The 13042-nt window shown below is 40.9% G+C and overlaps 1 protein-coding gene and 1 pseudogene across 2 annotated transcripts in view; both read left to right on the top strand.

The window, feature by feature from the left end:
* The window catches only part of Ano4 (anoctamin 4), a 367952-nt gene that overhangs the window by 110910 nt on the left and 244000 nt on the right, over window positions 1-13042 (top strand). The gene's annotated exons all lie outside the window — the stretch shown is intronic.
* On the top strand, window positions 7794-8735 carry LOC143436059 (SWI/SNF-related matrix-associated actin-dependent regulator of chromatin subfamily A member 2 pseudogene; annotated as a pseudogene).

Here is a 13042-nt window from a genome sequence, read left to right as displayed (position 1 = left end):
GACTTAAAGACAATGTGTGATATTAGGCGAGTTCATTGGTTTGCTGGATGGCTCTTGACCATAAAATGTAGTAGTTCATTTTTTCAAGTCATATGACATTATATAGAAATGTATGAAAGTATGTATTTCTAAGCACTCTGTAATCTTTGTTTTATGAAGTACGTGTGTGTACGTGTGTGTATGTGTGTGTGTGTGTGCATGCAGTGTGTGTGTACATGCTTGTGAATTTTCCTGATCAGTGTACATGATGAGGCTCAAAAAAGACATGAGATGGCACTCTTTGCCTTAGTACCTGGAGACAGGGCTTTTTATTAACCCTGGAGCTAGCGGACCTAGAATATCCTAGGGGTTCAATTCTCCTGTTTCTACCCCCCACAGTGCTAAGGTTGTACGTCTTCATGTGTGTATACCTGGGTTTTTACATGGATACTAGGGATTTGAACTCAAGCCTTCATGCTTGTGCAGCAAACACTTTTACCTGTTGAACCATTTCTCCATCTCCACTTCATAAACTTTTAAATCACTCTGCATCATAAGACATTTCTCACTGTGGAGCCACTGGCTGCTTCCTTCACCTGTCAGATCCTGTGTCTGAAACAACGTAAGTTGTTGTTCATGTAGAGGATATTTCTTAAGAGTTCCAAACGGACGTGGAAAGCCATTTTTCTCTACTTTCTTTTATAAATAGTCTCAAGAAATCTGCAAACGGGAAAATTGAGGATTAATTGCAGGAAATTGTGGGTGAATAATGTTCATGGTACTTTAGACAGAATGTGGGAGTCCATTGGATATTTTTGCTTGGTATTCCAGATGCCCTTTGAATGAACCAAGACTGTTTCTCCTATGTGAGCTTAACACTCCTTCTCCTCGCCTGGGTAAGATCTTCACCTGTGCTTTTGCCACTGAGATCCTCTTCCCTTACAGCAGATGAACTGCTCCTGGGGCTGCCATGATGAACATGTTGTGGCCTCTCAGCCTCTCTATCTTGGTCTGGGGTCCTGTGGCATCCTTTCTGTTCAAGCTGGGGTCTTATCTCAGGAGCTTCTTGGTCACCATAGCCAACTGCAGAGATAATATACCCCACATCTCCCTATACCCTCAAGAATATTTACAAACCATTGCAAAGAATTTGACTTCTATTCATTTCCTGCTGCATTGAATCCACTTTAAGCTTTATTATCCACATTGATCACATAGTATACAGATTTTTTTTTTAAAAAAAAGAGTTGACGTTTTCCTCTTCCAACCAGTGTGCCATGTGCTTTTCTAAATATTATAAGAAGCCTTTCTTCTGTTGAAAATAGATTTGACCTATACACCTCAAGACTACCATAAAAACAATTTCTGTCTCATGGGGTTTGATATTAGTGTACAGTGTGTTTGAAATTTTAGTGTGCATATAACTTGTTTTGTTACAATGTCATTGTATGAAGAACTACCTCATCTGAATATGCCATTTTGAACTGATCTTTGGAAGTGTTTATGGATACTCTGGTGGCTGACTAAAGCACTTGATAGAAAACATTGTGACATTTTAAAAACTGTCAGGCTGCACTGGATGACTTCTCCGGGTTGTTACAAATATCTCACATGAGTGACATTTAGCCTTTTCCCCTCTGGATCCAGGTGTCTTGCATAAGGCTTCTTGAGTATGTTGATACTTGTTTATCAGGCTTTTAGGAGGTGCCTGAAAACTTTCCCTTTAAAAAGAAATTTTTCTCTGGTGGAATTTGCTGTAATTCTGGGTTGACTCCTTTTGCTTTTTGTTTTTTTGGGGGTAAGTTGTCCCAGGAGTAAAGAAACCAAATGAGCCCTTCTCCCATGTGTGTGTCTCTACTGTACAATATACTTACGCTTTAATGGGATTGATGGGGGCATGGTGGGAAGAACATGGATTGATAGCAGTGGCTTCCATTTATATGGTGATAAAGCTGGAAGAAAGAAAAAGGTGCCAGAAATTTTATTGTTTTGTTTTGAGACAGGATCTCATGTCATCCAAGTTGGCTTTGAACTCACTTTATAAATGAGGTGACCTTGAACTCGGGATTCTCCTGCCTCTACTTTCCAAATGCTGGATTACAGTTGTGTCTCACTGTGTCTGGCTAACCATAGGTGTTTAGCACATACTTACTAAATCAATGTGTTTAGTGGAATAAAACTGGTTCCATAAGGTTGTGACTAAGTGGGGTGTCTTAGTTAGGGTTTTACTATTGTGAACAGTTGACATAACCAAGGAAACTCTTATAAAACAACATTTAGTTGGGACTGGCCTACAGGTTCAGAGATTCAGTTCAGTATCATCAAGGTGGGAACATGGCAGCATCTAGGCAGGCATGGTGCAGGAGGAGCTGAGAGTTCTACATCTTCATCTGAAGGCTGCTAGCAGAATACTGACTTCCAGGCAGCTAGGAGGGTCTTATAGACCACACCCACAGTGACACACCCACTCCAACAAAGCCACCCCTTCTAATAGTGCCACTCCTTGGGCAGAGCATATACAAACCATGACTTGGGGTTCCCACCACCCCCTGTCCTGGGTATCAGGAAACAAGTGCTTCGCACTGCTGGATGGCCTCTGTCACTCAGCTCTGACTCTTTTATTCAGGTGCTGAGTCTGTTCCTGTGTCTGAGTCTAGGTGCTGATGTGGCTGTTGTGCTGCCAGGCTGCGGGGCTACTAAGTACAGATGCTGAGGAACAGAAATCTCACCCTCCCCCATCCTGTGGCATTCTTCCAGATCCACTTATCATGTTCTCAGGAGATTTCTTTGGCCCTCCATTTCTGGGACCTCAGAGGCTCTCCCAGATTCTGACTTACTTCTTTTTCAATGGAAGAAAACTTTCTATGAAATCCATGACTTAAACTGCCTTTGACAAATAATGAGCAGGGAGCAGTGTTGGAGTTAGTCACAAAGAGTCAAACCTGGGTAAGTTCTTCGAAATGCCTATTTGAGAAACCCAGCAGTGCGTGGCAATGTGTTTTCTTATATAACTGATGGCCTGGTCCTGGAAGTGGTGTCAGGTGCCAATCTGCATTTGCCAGTTTCTCAGAAGCTTAGGTAACCATTGCTGTGTGCAGCTGATGCTGGGAACAGATATTTGAGTTCAGTGACATGGGCTAATTGTTTTGTTTTGTTTTTCTCTGTTCTGCTTCTTGCTTATGTGTTTATTACTCTCTTAATGACTTCAGCTGGCCACCCACCTGAGTCAAAACTGCCCTCCTTTCAAGATGTGCTAAGATAGTTGCATCTCAACACAACAGAAGTGAATTTCTGGGACCATTTTGAGCTATTCTCTCTTAAAGATTCCATCTTAAATGAAAAGTAGCCCAAGGAAGCATCAGCTATTGCTTTCTTCCAGATCCATTTCTCTCACCTCTGATACAGAAGTGTTCATTTGCTAACACTTGTAACACAAGCTTGATTTTTATGTTATTTGATTAGATGTATACATGGTGGGCAATCTGCTAGAAAGCCTAGGCTTTAAAAATGTGCATCTATCATACACACACAGACACACTTTGGTACCCTCCTCTGGTCTACACATATGTTTATGCAAGTGTGCACATCCACACACATATGTGAATTCATCCCACACAGAGACATACTTTTTGAAAAAGAAAGTAAATTTCAAATCATATCAAGATTTTTGTGTTATTTGATTAGATGTATACATGGTAGGCAATCTGCTAGAGAGCCTAAAAGTGAATTGTTTATTGCACATTTTTAGAGTGTGCACACCTGCTCAAGCTTGTTGAGGCCAGAAGAGGATGCCAAACATCTTTCTTTGTCACTGTCTGCTTTAGTTTTGTGAGATGGGGTCTGTTACTGAGTCAGACACTCACAGGATCTGCCTATATCCATTCCCCAGTGTGTAGGCTCCAGGCTTGCACAGGCACAGCCAGCCTTCTACTGTAGATGTTGAAGATTTCATTTCAGGTCTGCATGCTCTCATAGCAAGTGCTCCTAACCACAGGGCGTCATCCAGTCCCATTCCCATTTCTTTATGAAGACCAGAATACTCTGGGAAAGAGGAGTATACAGTTAACAATATTGAAAACCCAGATAGATTTATAAAATTGAAAATGTGATTGAGAGTGATAAATCTACCTTTTGCTTTAAGTGATTGAGGAACAAAAAGCCAAAAATATCTCTTATATTTAACACATAACCCCAACACCTAACAATATACTATTCTGTGAAAGAGCAATGTGCAAATTATATATATATATACATATATATATATTGTGTATATACACATATATGTGCATATATGTATATATATATATATATATATATATATATATATATATATATATATATATATAAATTTACTTGGGGTATTAATGTACACTCATTGTTTAATATTCAGATTAGTGTTTCTTATAAAATGTGTATTTCTATCTTTCCTTTCCTTCCTGAAACACAGTTAGAGATGAACAGTCACAGCCTCAGCATTTAATGGTAGATGCTCTATTCCCTACCACCTCCAACTCAATTTTGGGTTTTATTCAGGGCCCTCCAACTGTATTGTTTTTCTGTTCTTCATTTGATCTTTCTAAGTCTTACGTAGAATCCTTGAAGCCATTCTTCATTTTGTCTGATTCTAAGTTTCCCACTGTCAAGTTTGTCATATTAACTTGAGGAAGATGTCCTGCACAGGGTCCAGCTACAGGTGGGATTTTAAAATAAAATACTTGTTTTATACTCCTTGCCCTGGTGCCTTACTCCTTTCTACACATCCAGATTCTCCTGTCCAATATCCTAAGAAAATAACCAATGACAACTCTTGGAGCCTATGGAGGTCACATCCTCTTCTCAGAAAAATAAAACGTATTTGCCACTTCATAGATATTGTTCAGAATTATTTTCTCCTCCCTGTTGTAATAACAGGATATGAGGCATATAAATAACATAAATGGGTTTGCTTGACTGGTGTATAAGCAGAGAATTAGTGGGTAGTGATTGGTCATTCATTGGATTCACCAGAGACTCTAGTGAGCTGGAGAAGCAAGGATAGGAACTCCAGAGGTCTGGCACTGTGAGGAACACGGAAGCTGATGAATAGTGTCCCAGCAGGGGCTTCTGATGAGCAAGCTGCTGCTGAGATGAATCTCCAGCTGTTGCTTCTGCTGTTGCTCAGGCTGTAAATAGGAAGAGAGATGCAGAATGGACTCTTGACAACCATACCAAGACAATGAGTGGAAGGGTCTTCTTTGAACTGCCCTATCACCTGTCTTACCATCCCCATCTTCCAGAGACAGAGACAGGCTCCTAAGGAAGCCTGAATGCTGATAGAATGAGGAAGAGATGTTGATGATCACTCAAAATATTCCCCATCAATTTTGTCTTTCAACCCATTAATTTTAATTTTGAGAACATAGATTATATTATGCTAATTTTGATGCCCTTATACTTCATCCATCAAATATTTATTAATTCATTATTATACAGGTACTAGCATAATTAAGGCTGAATATGTGTCTGTAGGCATATGAATGCTTCTGTATTCTGGGAGCTTTTCTATTGTGGGGAATGAGACAGACCACCATAAAGATGAAGGAAATCCTGTCCTTGCTAGTGATGCATGGTGCAGAGACCTGTAAGACATAACAGAGTGATAGAACATGCTTGTGGTTCAGGATTTACAATTACAAAACCAAAACCAAAAACTGTTAGAGAAGGTCTCACTAGGAAGGGGACTTTGAAAAAGGGCTGATGGAAGAGATCGAGCAAGGATGCTTGGAGAAGAATGACCAGGGCAAAGAAAACAGGGAGAGCAAAGACTCTCATGTGTTTCTTTGGCACACAGAGAACCAGGAAAGAAGTCAATTGTGGCTGGAGGAAAAGCAGTTGTGAATGAAATCAGAGATATAAGAAATACTCAGATCATGGAGGTAATTCATGAATACAGTGCAGCCTCTACTTCTGAGGACTTATGGTCTAACAGGAAACTCAAATGTGCAAGGACATCCTTCAGTACATTGCTGCAGGTACTAAAATCTGGCATGAAGCAGAGGCTTCTGGGAAGCAGGGTAGGCCTGGGTAGATCTTGGCTTGCCTGACAATACCACCAGGGAAGGATGTGTTTTACTTATTTGCATCTTGGGTATCTTCTGAAGTATCTGGCATATGCCTTTTGCCTATATATTTTGAATTCACTTTGGATAACTGGCAATATCTTAGATCAACATGGTGTATAGAGAAGGATTGGGTCTTTTCTTAATCACACTGAGACGGCTTAAAGAGTCTAAGGAAGATAGAAGAGGCATGGGGATTGAAGATTTCAGATTCAAATGTCTATATTCTCTCTCCTCAGTACTCTTTCTGATTCTGACATCGTTGCTTTAATATGTTATAAAGTCTCAAATACAGAAACTACTGTTGAGATTTTGGAAAGGCAAACCTAATGTCTATATTAGTTGCATGATTAGTGAAGTCAAGGGAGCTGACCATTTAACTGCAATTTGGAGACATGATTAATTGCTTTACTTGTGCTGTTTTATTCCCACATGGAAGGTGTTTTACTTACTGGCCTAGTTTTTGACTACAGTGTATCAGAGAATACTCACATGTAAAATATAACTGCTCATCCCTATGGCTGCAGGCAGCTATCAAGAAGATAATAATATGAGTTTTTTCTATTTCAATTGGTGCTACCTGTACACTCAGTCACTTAGTTTTACCTAATGCTGACTGACTCCTTCCACAATGCCCTCTTGAATTTCCTAGTGGAGATTTGTTTCCCTTATATAACTCAATGCTTACATTATTTAATTAAATAAGATTGCTACATGAATCAACAAAACAACCGAAACTGAATACAGGAAAACACGTTTCAATTAGTGACAGCAGGCTCAGTGCCCGAGGCCACCATTTATCAGGTAGAAAATGTGGCAATGCCAGGAAAAAAAAAAAGCAAATTCATTTCTCATAATTTTGTGTATGCAAGTAGTAGTTACTGTAGTCAGTAACCTTCACATATATTTCTTGCTTACCTTGTAGTTCATCTCTTGATGTGTGTACCCAGAGCAGATAAATGTATTGATCTGTTTAGTATTTTCAAACACCTGCTAAGGTTTTATTGGGCACAGAAGCTTACTTATCTATTTAAATAAAATGTTTCAAATCAGGCTCTTCCCCACGGATTTTAGGGATGCAAAATATGAATACAATATGAAGTGCTAATCTTTCACCTAAGAGAGAAGACACTATCATTCAATATGGTAAGGACTGTGATATGGAATATTTTAGAGAACCCGCAAGAAAGGAAAGGTATTCTAATGGGGGCATAGCAATGCTTCTAAGAGAGTTCAGTTGGAAAAAAATGGAGAAAAAGGAAATAGGATTCAAAATTCAGAGAATAGCCTAGATAATCATCTCATGTCACTTTAAGAGTACTGTGTGAGCTGAGTATAGGGAGACAAGATGGAGAGAGGGCTCTTTGGATTTCTTAAGTAGATCTTGAGAGGCCAGTGAGGTTCCTGTGGTTGAGCCATCAGGTCAGAAGGTAGAGGCTAGGGTCTAGGACTTTTAAGAGAAGCGAGATTGATGAGCTCTTGTTCTCACAAGGGAAGAATTTACATAGACAGGAAGAAAGCTGAAGGCCACTGTGGTGGTTTGAATGAGAATGTCCCTCACAGGCTCTGGCATCTTAACAATTGGTCCCCAGTTGGTGACACTGTTTAAGATGCTCTTGATCAAGATATTTTATTACATCAATAGAAAAGTAGTTGACAAACATACTTAATGGAGATCCAATATGGTGGTGCCTTTTCTTTCTCCTCCTTTGGTGACTGGCCATTGAAGACGGCAATTTGGAAGAAATGGAAGAGGAGGTACAGCTTAAGAAAAGAAAAAGACGAAGAAATGTGGATAAAGACCCCGTGAAGGAAGATGTGGAAAAATCGAAGAAAAGAAGAGGCCGCCCTCCGGCTGAGAAGTTGTCACCAAATCCCCCAAAACTAACAAAGCAGATGAACGCCATCATTGATACTGTGATAAACTACAAAGACAGGTGTAACGTGGAGAAGGTGCCCTGTAATTCTCAGTTGAAAATAGAAGGAAACAGTTCAGGATGGCAGCTCAGTGAAGTCTTCATTCAGTTACCTTCCAGGAAAGAGTTACCAGAATACTATGAATTAATTAGGAAGCCAGTGGATTTCAAAAAGATAAAGGAAAGAATCTGTAATCATAAGTACCGGAGCCTGGGGGACCTGGAGAAAGATGTCATGCTTCTCTGTCACAATGCACAGACATTCAACTTGGAAGGATCCCAGATCTACGAAGACTCCATTGTCCTCCAGTCAGTGTTTAAGAGTGCTCGGCAGAAAATTACCAAAGAAGAAGAGAGTGAGGAAGAAAGCAATGAGGAGGAGGAGGAAGATGATGAAGAAGAGTCAGAGTCAGAGGCAAAATCTGTGAAGGTGAAAATCAAACTGAATAAAAAGGAGGAGAAAGGCCGGGACACAGGGAAGGGCAAGAAAAGGCCAAACCAAGGCAAAGCCAAACCTATCGTGAGCAATTTTGACACCGATGAGGAGCAGGATGAGAATGAACAGTCAGAAGCAAGTGGAACTGACGATGAGTGAGCCTGGATGTGAGCTTCCCGCAGCGGCAAAACTGAATGCTTTCTTTCCCCTCTCCTTCCTCCCTAGTGAGTTCACTCGCCATTTGGACACACTGGGTTATTTCTCCGTCCTCATTGTCATCTAGAACTAGCTAGTTCTAGGTGACTAGGGTAGTGCCAGACAAACATATGATATCATGGTGTAAAAAAAGAAATGCGCGCGTACACACACACATACACACACAGAGAGAGAGAGAGAGAGAGAGAGAGAGAGAGAGAGAGAGAGAGAGAGAGAGAGATTTGTAACATATTGTGACCAAATGGGCCTCAAAGATTCAAAGATTAAAAACAAAAAGCTTTTGATGGAAAAGATGTGGGCAGATAGTATATTTCTACAGGTGGGTCAAGTTTGGTAGCAGTTTCTTGTGCTTGGTTCTGTCACCTGATCCAATGAGAAGATTCGTATCTTCTGTAGTGCTGATGGCCAGGAGGAACCATTAAAAGCCACTGGCTATTTTATTTTTCATCAGGCGATTTTCAAGATTTTCATTTGTTTCAGTATTGTTGGTTTTTTTTTCTTTTTTACACTGCGGTACATATAAGCAACTTTACTAGTGACAAATGTACAGTAGTTAGATATCACCTACATATACATTTTTCCATTTTATGCTCTATGATCTGAAGAACAAAAAAAAAAGCTTTTTGACTTGTATAAGATTTATGTCTACTGTAAACATTGCTGATTTTTTTTGTTCTCGTTTTATTGACAATGCTATGGAATATTACAGTGTCTAGAGTATCCTGGATGGCTTCTTTGTCCACCCAATCTCCTGTGTTACCAATGTGTATAGTCTCCTTCTCCCTAAAGTGGACTTAATCTTTGCTTTCTTTGCACAGTGTCTTTGGTTGCAAGTCATAAGCCTGAGGCAAATAAAATTCCAGTAATTTCCAAGAATGTGGTGTTGGCACTTTCCTAATAAACTGATAACTTACCTTGAAAAAAAATACTTAATGGATATATTAAAAAGGCTACTGAGGCTTTGCCTTGAGTTGAGTTTACCAGTAAATTTCTTCAGTAGTAGATGTTAATAACGGTAAATAAAACATTCTCAGCAAAGTAAAAATAGTGACTATGATATTGACCTTGCCCATTGTGGTATCTTAATCTTAGTGAGAAGAAATTTGAAGAATTTTCCATTTATTCCTATGAGGTAGGCTCATTTCCTCAAAGTCACAGAGCTGGTGAGTGATGGGCTCTGGATGTCACCAGAGGCGACTTCTTGCTTCTTGCTTCTTGCGGCTTCTTGCTTCTTGCTTCTTGCGGCTTCTTGCTTCTTGCTTCTTGCTTCTTGCTTCTTGCTTCTTGCTTCTTGCTTCTTGCTTCTTGCTTCTTGCTTCTTGCTTCTTGCTTCTTCTTGCTTCTTCTTGCTTCTTCTTGCTTCTTCTTGCTTCTTGCTTCTGCTTCTAGCTTCTGCTTCTCATCCTCCTCCTCCTCCTCATCCTAGTCCTCCTCCTCCTCCTCCTCCTCCTCCTCCTCCTCCTATACTGGTATCAGTTTTTGCTTCAGGCCACCACTGAACATGTTCCTTGCTTCTCAGACCCATAGATTCAGCATATATCTCAGATGTGGGAACTACAGTCTTCTAATGGTCTTCCATTCAGGGAGCATATTTTCATCCCTTAACATATTCTGTAATTTTATCTTTTATATGGTCCAACCATTGTTTGACAACTACATAAGTAAAAACTGTTTGTTCTTCATGTAAATGTGCACACACAGTAAGGAGATTTTATTGTGATATCAAACAGAAGTTTTTGTTGCTACTGTTTCTCTTCTAGCACCTTCTCAGAACTGCCTCTTCTGTTCTAAAAGGTTATGGTAGAGTGTTCAGTACCTTCTATTTCTGCTGGTGCATATCAGGCCTATTATTACCAGGACAGGGAACATGGTGGAATGGCTGATCCTTGTGATGACTCAGTATAAATTTAAGATGTGATGGTGCCAGCTGGCTGAGGCTGGTCGGGGTAAGGAGAGGGATATAGTAACAGATGCCAGCTCACATGAGTGACTATTGAGGACACTGATGAGAAATGACTGATCTCAATTGTTTCTTTTGTTTTTAAAATGATTTTGAGTGGACTGTTTCATAAAGAAAAAAGAATAAGAATGCACATGTAATCTAAAACCAAACCACAACCACCAGTGGCAAAAGAGGAATGCAGAAGAAGGAGATGTCCACAGAGATTAGAAAGATCAGAGAAAACCTTGTCAAGAGGAAAGAGTCAGAACCAAATATGGGATAGAAAGACAGATTAAGCAAAGATATGGTTGGGATGTGGATGTGGTGTATACAGAAGAGGATGAGGAAGGGTATCGGGCAAGTCAGATCAGCAGTGAGAACAAAAACGGTTGATAAATGGAATGAAGTCAGAATGTGGGACATTCAGAATTAGTCTAGTGTTCAAATCATAAGAAAAAGTGCAACCAAGCAGGATGTTCTAATGAGGGAAGAGAGATGAAAGAAGTGTTTCAAATCACTAATCCTGACATGATGGATTTTAGAAGGATGTAGGTAGTAGGAGCACCAGTTAGGCCAGTTAGGAGACTGCAGTTCCCACATGCATGGTTTATCTTGAAACTGTGAGTATGAGAAGCAAGGGGCAAATTCAGTGGGAACCTGAAGCAAAGACTGTTAACAGTACAGAAGAAGAAGAAGAAGAAGAAGAAGAAGAAGAAGAAGAAGAAGAAGAAGAAGAAGAAGAAGAAGAAGAAGAAAAAGAGAAAGAAAAAGAGGAGGAGGAGGAGGAAGAGGAAGAGGAAAAGGAGGAAGAGGAGGAGGGAGGGGAAGGAGGAGGAGAGGGAGGGGAGAGGGGGAGGGGGAGGGAGAGGGGGAAAGAGGAGGGGGAGGGGGATAGAAGGAGGAGGGGGATGGGAGGAGGAGGGGGAGGGGGAGGGGAAGAGGGGGAAGAAGAAGAGGAAGAAGAAGAAGAAGAAGAAGAAGAAGAAGAAGAAGAAGAAGAAGAAGAAGAAGAAGAAGAAGAAGAAGAAGAAGAAGAAGAAGAAGAAGAAGAAGAAGAAGGTGGTACTGAGAGGAATCCAAGCCCAGCCTTAATGTGAACTTAATGTGAGTAAACAGGGAGCATTCATAATAGACTTTATCAGGAAATTACTTTTTAAAATTGATTTTTCTCCATACAGGATGCTCTCTTTTCCCCATTCTAAGACGTACATCCTGGGATCTCTGTGATCAGAATCCAGCTGCACTTCCTTGTCCTTGGACGGACAGTATAGGGTCTTGAGGTTTTTGTATATTGACTACAAGTTTATCCCACAGCATGTGCTTCATTTCAGGAACAGTGTGGGGTCAGTTCATGGAGCCATGAAGTTAGGATGACCTAGGTAAAATGTAAGAGATACTTCAAATGGAGGGTTTAAGGGATCTCATGATAAAATTATTTCCTTCAAATCTAGCACAGGGATGCTGCATTTTGAAACTCAATCTCAGCAACTTCCAATGGTCAATCCTACCTCTTAGAAGAGGGAACAAAATAATCACAGAAGGCAGAGGGAGAGATCAGGTATGGAGGAAGACAGGAGAGAAGCCCAGAGTGCCAGGAGAATAATGAAAATATGCAGATGCTGCGGGTCTGGGGTGATGGTGGTGAGAAATTCTAGAAAGTCTCAGAAATTTGGGATATAAGAGGCTCCCAGGACTCAATGGGGATGGCCTTAGCTGAAATGCCTAACAGTGGGGAGATAGAACCTGAAGAGACCACCTCCAGTAGTTAGACAGGGCCCCCAGTGGAGGAATAGGGACACTAAACCACCTTCCAAATTTTGATCCAGAATTGTTTATGTCTAAAAGAAATGCAAGGACAAAAATGGAGCAGAGACTGAAGGAAAGATGGATCAATGACCAGCCCAAATTGAGATTAACCAGTGACTGGCCTACTTGGCATACATCCCATAGATGGGTACCAAACCCTGACACTATTACTGATGCTATGTTGTGATTGTAGACAGGAGCCTGACATGGCTCTCTGGAAAGTCTTTGTGTATTGTATGTTGCCTGCTCTCCTGGTCCCACCACCCAGAGTTCTTCATCCCATCACCCCCCCCCCCCTTCACCTCTGAGAAAATACTCCACTCTTATCCCAGGGGCATCCTTGGTAAAGCATGAGAGGCTCTACCAGCAGCTGATTGAGATAGATACAGATACAGCCAACCATTGGACTGAGGTTGGGGTGATAGGAGACGGATCAAAAGAGCTGAAGGGGATGACAACCCCATAGGAAGACCAACAGTGTCAACTAACCTGGACCCCTGGGAGCTCCCAGAGACTAAGCCACCAACCACAAGGGCTGGCACATATGTAACAGAGGACTGCCTTGCCTGGCCTAAGTGGGAGAGGATGCACTTAATCCTGTAGTGACCTAAGGCCCCAGAGAAGAGAGATTCCCTGAGGGATGTGAGCA

Source organism: Arvicanthis niloticus, chromosome 22 (assembly GCF_011762505.2).
Source record: "Arvicanthis niloticus isolate mArvNil1 chromosome 22, mArvNil1.pat.X, whole genome shotgun sequence".
NCBI lineage: Eukaryota > Metazoa > Chordata > Mammalia > Rodentia > Muridae > Arvicanthis > Arvicanthis niloticus.
Note: the sequence above shows the minus strand (reverse complement) of the source record. Positions and strands in the feature narration are given on the sequence as shown.